At 33.4% G+C, this 9,513-nt stretch overlaps 1 non-coding gene across 1 annotated transcript; it reads right to left on the bottom strand.

Moving 5' to 3' along the window:
- Window positions 1–7,535: 7,535 nt before the first annotated feature.
- TRNAQ-UUG (transfer RNA glutamine (anticodon UUG)) lies at window positions 7,536–7,607 on the bottom strand. The gene has a single exon. It is a non-coding gene; the product is annotated as a tRNA-Gln (tRNA).
- Window positions 7,608–9,513: the final 1,906 nt, after the last annotated feature.

Below are 9,513 nucleotides of genomic sequence, written 5' to 3'. Positions count from 1 at the left end.
ACTGTAGACACATGCTATTCCCGTTGTACGTGTGGTTCATGTTGTCATCCAATAGAAACTAACGCATCATTGTAAATATAACACACTCAGACACATAGATGGCGTAAACAAAAATTTTATTTGTGGCAAGTTGTCAAAGCTTACACCTAAATCAGGCCCGACTACAACATAAAATTATAACACTGCTGTAATAACACTAATAAAACATTACACTAATGATGGCGAACCTGTGGCACGCGAAACAAGTTTGCTAGCACGCAGCATGCAGTGCCACCTTTTAATTTTTCAAACTCTAACCCATAATAAATAAATTATACATATATAACGATTACCATTATTGCCACATGCAGCAATGAATGATTGTTTTCCAACCCAAAAGCAGTGAGAAATGTTCACAGAAGACGTCTCACCCTCTCTTGGCGCAAGCTTTGCTGTTGCGGAAACATGCGACGTCAACACGTTTTGAATTCCTCGCAGGTCCAATGTACACAACAGTACTTGAGTGAAAATAGAAGTAAACAGTTGGTATTGGCTTCACTCTGCTTATATTTTTCTTCTGTTGTTTGCAAATGAATAATGGATATTTAGTGATAATAAGAGTAAATATAAATTTATTTTTTTGCAGTAATAAATAATTATGTTAAAATTATGTTATTTGGCGTAGCATGTGCATATTATTGATCAGATAGTTATAATTTATTTTTATATCAATGACATAACTTTCACCTGTTATGTTACGGTAAGTTAAGTTATTGTATTTAAGTAATTGTCGAGATATTTTAAATTGTATTTACCCTTTTCAGCTTGTCAGAATGCCAGCTCAACAAGCAAAGAAACAAAAATGTTCAGCTGGAAGGTTTTTCGTTTTGATTTGAATTAAGCACAAGGCTACTGTTTGGGCTCTCTGTGCTTTGCCGACCTCGGGTATCGAAACCAGGATTTTAGCGGTATGAGTCCGCAGACATACCGCTGTTGCACTGGGGGGACTTAAATGGAAGGAGCAGCAGTTTTTCAGTAATCGTGGACTGAAACATTTGATCAAAAAGGGTGATGAAACATTAAACATCTTATATTATGAAACAGTGGTAGGAGGACTTCCTCTGTAAAGCGGTATTATGAAACTGTTCATTAAAAGCTTTCTGATAAGAGTGAGCAAAAACAAAAAGTATATTTCTCAAGAAGTCAGCAACAACAACATGGAGTCAAATGTTTTCAAGAAATTTGTTTCAGGTAGTTTAAACTTGGTTGTTGCTAGTTTTAAGATTTTAAAGATTACTGCTCAACATGGAAAACTACTTATTGATGGTGAGTATGTTAAATAATCATGGATAGAATGTACTCCTTTCCTTTTTAATAGATTTCCAGAAAAAGAAAAAATCATTCAACAAGTTAAGAAATTACCAATAAGTAGAAACACAGTAAAGGATAGAATATTACAGATGGAAACATAGAATTACCAGTGAGTAGAAACACAGTAAAGGATAGAATATTACAGATGGAAACAAACATAGCAGAATTACCAGTGAGTAGAAACACAGTAAAGGATAGAATATTACAGATGAAAACAAACATAGCAGAGTTACAAGTGAGTAGAAACACAGTAAAGGATAGAATATTACAGATGGAAACAAACATAGCAGAATTACCAGCAAGTAGAAACACAGTAAAGGATAGAATATTACAGATGGAATTAAACATAAAAGAATTAACAGTAAGTAGAAACACAGTAAAGGATAGAATATTACAGATGGAAACAAACATAGCAGAATTACCAGCAAGTAGAAACACAGTAAAGGATAGAATATTACAGATGGAAACATAGAATTACCAGTGAGTAGAAACACAGTAAAGGATAGAATATTACAGATGGAAACATAGAATTACCAGTGAGTAGAAACACAGTAAAGGATAGAATATTACAGATGGAAACATAGAATTACCAGTGAGTAGAAACACAGTAAAGGATAGAATATTACAGATGGAAACAAACATAGCAGAATTACCAGTGAGTAGAAACACAGTAAACGATAAATATTACAGATGAAAACAAACATAGCAGAGTTACAAGTGAGTAGAAACACAGTAAAGGATAGAATATTACAGATGGAAACATAGAATTACCAGTGAGTAGAAACACAGTAAAGGATAGAATATTACAGATGGAAACAAACATAGCAGAATTAACAGTGAGTAGAAACACAGTAAAGGATAGAATATTACAGATGGAAACAAACATAGCAAAATTACCAGTAAGTAGAAACACAGTAAAGGGTAGAATATTACAGATGGAATTAAACATAAAAGAATTAACAGTAAGTAGAAACACAGTAAAGGATAGAATATTACAGATGGAAACAAACATAGCAGAATTACCAGTGAGTAGAAACACAGTAAAGGATAGAATATTACAGATGAAAACAAACATAGCAGAGTTACAAGTGAGTAGAAACACAGTAAAGGATAGAATATTACAGATGGAAACAAACATAGCAGAATTACCAGCAAGTAGAAACACAGTAAAGGATAGAATATTACAGATGGAATTAAACATAAAAGAATTAACAGTAAGTAGAAACACAGTAAAGGATAGAATATTACAGATGGAAACAAAACACAGAATTACAGTGAGAATAAAACACAGTGAAGGATAGAATATTACAGATGGAAACATAGAATTACCAGTGAGTAGAAACACAGTAAAGGATAGAATATTACAGATGGAAACATAGAATTACCAGTGAGTAGAAACACAGTAAAGGATAGAATGTTACAGATGGAAACAAACATAGCAAAATTAGCAGCAAGTAGAAACACAGTAAAGGATTGAATATTGCAGATGGAAACATAGAATTACCAGTGAGTAGAAACACAGTAAAGGATAGAATGTTACAGATGGAAACAAACATAGCAAAATTACCAGTAAGTAGAAACACAGTAAAGGATAGAATATTACAGATGGAAACAAACATAGCAAAATTACCAGTAAGTAGAAACACAGTAAAGGATAGAATATTACAGATAGAAACAAACATAGCAAAATTACCAGTGAGTAGAAACACAGTAAAGGATAGAATATTACAGATGGAAACAAACATAGCAAAATTACCAGTAAGTAGAAACACAGTAAAGGATAGAATATTACAGATAGAAACAAACATAGCAAAATTACCAGTGAGTAGAAACACAGTAAAGGATAGAATATTACAGATGGAAACAAACATAGCAAAATTACCAGTAAGTAGAAACACAGTAAAGGATAGAATATTACAGATAGAAACAAACACAGAATTATCAGTGAGTAGAAACACAGTAAAGGATAGAATATTACAGATAGAAACAAACACAGAATTACCAGTGAGAATAAACACAGTAAAGGATAGAATATTAAAGATGAAAACAAACACAGAATTACCAGTGAGTAGAAATCTGTATAAATACAGTGCACTGATGGATCAGCAGGTTTTCGTCAAAGTGACACTGCACAGTTATGTAAGAGTACAATTTAATTTATGGATAATACCCTAAAACATGAACTCTTACATACAAATGTAAGTTCAGACTGGCCCAATAGACTCATAGAAATTAAAGTACCAACAAACTCGCATTTCAGTTTTATTACTTCTGATCAGGATCTAAGTGATGAGTAACGGATAGAAATACTTTATACACAAGCATTATCAAAATGCCATTGGTTTCGCTAAATAGTAGATAGGGACAGTGGGAATATCGTTAACCCAATCACGCACGTTACTAATTAGATAACAAGGTAAGATATTACTTTGATGCTAAACATGAAATCAGACAACAAATACGAATTGTCATATTTAAAGTTCATTGCATTGCCAGTGCTGTATTGTGATCGACTTAAGTTGCAAAGAGCAGCTCACAGCAAATAGCAATTGATATCTTCTTCATACTGATGAAGACTATTGTCCCGTTCGATCTAATTCTTTGCTCTCATCTGGAAAATCCAAAATGGAATAATGGAACATTCTTATTACCATCAATACAAAATGAATTGATTGTTATCATTAGTATACAACTAACATAAAAGTTGGTTTTAACTGAAATAAAGGAAGCACCTTTTTGGTCCATACTCAGAGATGATGCTTTGTCATTCAAAACAGAGTTAACAGCCCTGTGCATCCACTTTGTTGATGAGAAAGACAAGGATATTTTGTTAGTTCTGTGAGACAGCTCAGACTCACTGAAGAGTGTGTAAAGCATGGGATTTAACACATTAAACATTAAAAACTGCCCTGGTCATAACTATAACAGCACTTCGAATATGTCAAGTGTAATTAACGATGTTCAAACATAGTCAAGAACAGTGTACAAACTAGTAGCTTATGTTCACTGCCCGAACCATAAGCTCAATATTATCAATGCATTGCCATGCAAAAGAAAAAAAAATCAATTTTACCATTTCTTCAAGTGATCAAAGCAAGCCGAACTATTAGAAAGTATTACACCTGCAGAGGGCCAACCATGAAGCCAGTTACTGATGTGTGTAGAGTTCATTGGTGTAGGACCTAAATGTTACAGTTTACAGTCTACACAATGACGGCTACCACAAGAACTACACGCAAACGAAGTTGTATTTAAAAACAAAAGTGGAAGCACGTGGACTTTCAGCTTCTATGGCATCACCTGACTTTGCAGCTACCTCCCTTACTGTGTACAATCTGTCTCATATTGGAGGAATGATTGTTGGAATGCAGGAATCTTCCACTGGCATCATGTATGCCTAGGACCTGCAAAGTCGATGCTTGAAATCAGTAGTGTTTTTCAGATATCAATATATATATATATATATATGTACACACTGATATAGATATACTAAGGGTGTGTGTGTGTGAATGTATTTACACAAATAAAGCTAATAGTTTTTAATGTTGACATGAATAGAGGGAATGAAAGTAATGAAAACTATACTGTTACTTAACGCGATCACATATCCTTGTCCATGCTAAAATGTCTATGCTATTCAAGTTGATTAAATAAAAGCCACTTATACTGGAAGACACGAGAACTTTGATGAGATTTTCAACCACGTGTATGAGCCTGCCATTCGTATGGCGGAGTGTCAATGTTAAGCCTAGTCATCCGAGAATCTAGTGTGGACGACAACGACACAAAACGAACTGTTTTGTCATCTATCAAATATCACTACCGCGTTAATTTTGCACTAACTTCCGAGGACTACATCACTACCAATTTTGAGGAAAGATGCTCAGGTCTATCAAACAAATTGATACCTTTAAACAAATAGTATCCTATTAAATTAATTATTCATCAGAAGATGTAATATTGTTAGACTTAAGTTATATAAACTTGTAATACTTTTGTGTATAAATTATAAATACAAATATAATCATTTGGCACCAATACTCACACTGCAGTTGTCTCTCGATCTGTAAGGATAGAATAAATGATGTATTCTATAACACTGAACTTCATATATCATTGTTGCACAAACTCCATAAATGCATTTCATTATTAATTTCTTTGAAAGATTAGCCCACACATGTATCAGTATTTTGGGTCTGGTTCCCTCTGTTTTAGAAGACGAAATAACTAACATTTCATCAGTGGTCACCGCCTCCAAAGTTCACTGAGCAGGAGCTGGTCAGGTGAAGATGGAAGCGGGTGTTTCCTTCTTGCAGTAACAGCAAAGAACCTCGTGATGCAGCATGGCCCTGAAACACTGCAAGAAGACCACTTTCCACAACATGTATGCACTAATGAAGATTGCATACACCGTTCCTGTCACGTTGGGTGAGGGATCCATCAACACTCTGAGCAGACTACACACTCAACCTTAATCCATTCTTGCAAACATTCAAATCCACTATGACAAGGAGGTGGATTCAGATACAACTTTGGACTTTTGAGAGAACGCATTCTCCGACTTAAGCACGAAAATCTGTTGATGCTGTTAAGTGTAAATATTTAAGTATTCCATATTACAATAAGTAATATAAGTCTGCACACTAATGCATGTATCTATTGACTAGCATTTGTAAAACAGAATTAGTTCAATACTTAAGCCTTATGACTTATTTATAAATTTTTTTTTTTCTGTGGATTTGATCTCCATATTTCATAATTTTAGTTTTCTGTTAGCAGGATCATATTCACAATATTCTGGAGGATGTATTTTCAGCATCACATTTAAATTCGTTTGCAGCTAATTTAAAGTACAAGTAAATTATGGTTTTATATTCATAAACATTAGTGAAAAGTGAAAACCAAATGAAGTTAATCCTCAGTATCTTAATGTAAACCATAATTTACTTTTACTTTAAATTAGCTCCAGAGGAATTTAAATATTATGCTAAAAATACATGCTCAGAATATTGTGGATATGATTCTCATGGTTGAAGGGTCCAACTCCAACACACCATTGTGGCCTTGAATTTCTGTAGACAGGTGGTCTTGGGGAGGCCCTCCCAAGATCAAACAGCTAGACCATTTGGGCGAGAGTCAACTGAACGCAAGCACAGAATGTCCTCACAACAGGTGTAATTATATTAAGCAGCGTGGAAAGTTCTGAATATTGTTAAAAATTTCCCACAAACCAACTTTCACTAAATTGGTCCACCTGTTAAACAAATATTAAAATATCTTCAAAATTAACTACTCATGTAACAAATGTTTCATAATAATATTTAAAATCTAAAATATACAAGTTCAAAAGAATAAAACGCACTGTATAATTATATTAACATAATAAAAACAAAAATTTTTTTAGAAACTAATTAATATTCCAATTAAAAATAATGACATTGTACAGAATTATAACTGAAAGATATGAACCAGTTGTAAAAAAAGATAAGTGGCAAAATTTAAATTTTAGTCTTGTGTCTTAATTTCGTAATTTTATTATTATTATTATTATTTGTATTTATTATTTTCTATTTAAAAGAATTACTGTATTTAGTGTCCCCAGCATTGCCAAACTATTGTAAAAAAATGGAATATAAAAATATATTCTAATTTGCATCGATAAAAAGTCCTAATGAGCCAACTCGCATCCTAGAGCTTTCGAGAACCTCTGTGAATTAAATGATTGTGTTGCGTAAACGTCTCTCGTAAATTACGTTAAGTGTTAAAAACCTTTTGCTGCTTAACATATTTTTCCTTTCCAATTTGACTCTATTCACTTTAATGGCGTTTACAGAAATGAAAAACACACCAAAATAAAATGAAAAATATCTTTTTGTACTTATGAACTGTATAAATATCGTGTTCACGAAATTCTTCGTAACATATATTGTAAAACGTTTGAAAAAAATCCTACTTAACATGCTTGTAGGAAACACGAGAAACATACAAAGCGAAAGCAATTACAATCCTAGGTAAGACTGGTCGGTATCTTTCATGCTTTTCTATAATGGGTTTTCACCATTTGTAATTTTAAATACCGGATTTGAGTTTATTCTCCTAAATCTCTTGCTAAAGTATTATTGCTAGGAGAAGAAAAATGAAACATACCAAAATTTGGATATTGAAGACATACGTAAAATCACTGTAGGTTCCACCGAGATTTGAACTCGGATCGCTGGATTCAAAGTCCAAAGTGCTAACCATTCCACCATGGAACCCATTAATTGTCTGTTCTAATACACAACAATTGTACTATATAACGCAGAGAAAATTAATCTTGCATCTTGTGGATCACGAAACAGTCAATCTATTGTTATTCAATAATTATGAACAATATATTGTTTCTTTTGGAATTTCGCACAAAGTTACTCGAGGGCTATCTGTGCTAGCCGTCCATAATTTTGCAGTAAAAGACTAGAAGGAAGGAAGCTAGTCATCACCACCCACCGCCAACTCTTCAGCTACTCTTTTACGAACGAATAGTGGAATTCACTATTACGCCCCAAGGCTAGGAGGGTGGAGCATATTTGGCGCGACGCGGATGCGAACCCGAGACCCTCAGACTACGAGTCGAATGTTTTAACCCACCTGGCCATCTCATGATCTACAGAACGTTAGAGCTGATTTTCTTTAACAATATAAAATGAAACATATGAAAACGAATATTTCTTTCGCATTAACCACATCTGCCTCCGGATTGCAAATCTCCGAAATCTTAAAACTCTAGATTCCGTTTTACATACCCTTCGTGGGCAATTTTGTTGCTTTGTGCTTCGTAGCGAACAATCAAATGAACAACATCTGCATACGTGCAACATTCCATCTCGAAACACATAGGTTGTTTTCTGAATTCACTGTCATAATTTGCAATTATTTCTTAAGCCTACGCCACTGCTGGAAGGTTCAATAAAATTAGAGAAACAAGAGTAAATACCACTTATGTTATTATCTAACATAAATTATATAAAGAGAAACGAGAGAACGTCCATTATATCGGTTTTTGTTGGTTTATATTTTTATATACAACTGATTCTTTCATTTTACGATCTAAGAAACTGATGCCTCTACTGAGTACTTTACACGTAACTGGGCAATCCGTCTTTCGTATATCACAATTCTCGTTGTCATTTATTGCACGTCTGCTTTGTCTATATCCTGCAAATATTCAATGATAAGTTTTTCCAAGGGTCTCCCAGATTCTACATTGCAGATAACATTATATTCTACGTATTCTAAAGAGTATATGATATCCTTTGTTAAACACTTTCCTCTCGTATTTGACGAGTTAACAAAACCCAAGTCTCTAACTCTGACATTTCACACTTCCTTTTTATTCCCGTTTATCTCCTTAGAAGAACGGTCAGCCGACTAAAGCAGATTATTTTATGTCTAGTTTAGCATTTACGAATTCTTTGTTTTTAGGTATCACAAAAAATAACTCTTCAACGTTTACGTGATTTTCTCAATACATTTAGATTCAATCATTTGTGATTCGTAAACAAATGGGGATATTGATCTGTTACTAGCGAAATGAAACCAATAATAAAATACGTTTCTGTAAATGTAACTTGAATTTAATGAAAAATTACACACAAACAAACATCAACTGTCCTGCATTCACGACAATCCACGTAATTTTTACGTCATTTAACACGTTCCGGATTAGCCATCTATAAACTTGAAGAGAAGTAAATGTGTAAAAACCATTAAACGACACTTTTATTAATGATATCGGCATTAAATGGACGATGATTTATTTCTCTCAGTCAGTTCCACAGTAACAGTAGAGACTCACGTAAGTAATCTTTTTTTAATCTAAATCTTCCATTACATTACTGGCAAGAAGAATAGTTCATTATAGCACTGGTCTTGCTATATGTATTATCAGTTGATATACGAATTTAAAATGGACTTCTTCACGAGCTTTCAAAGTATATTCGTATATTTTCACTTGTGTATTTCTTTTTACCACTTCGGATCTTTTACCAGCTGGCGGTAAAGATCAGTTTAGTAGAATTAAATGATTGTGTTGTGTAAACGTTTCTTGAAAATTACGTTAAGTGTTAAAAACCTTTGCTGCTTAACATATTTCTCCTCTCAAATTTGGCTCTATTCAATTTAATG

This window comes from Tachypleus tridentatus, chromosome 1 (assembly GCF_004210375.1).
Source record: "Tachypleus tridentatus isolate NWPU-2018 chromosome 1, ASM421037v1, whole genome shotgun sequence".
Taxonomy (NCBI): Eukaryota; Metazoa; Arthropoda; class Merostomata; order Xiphosura; family Limulidae; genus Tachypleus; species Tachypleus tridentatus.
This window is presented reverse-complemented; position numbering and strand designations above follow the sequence as displayed.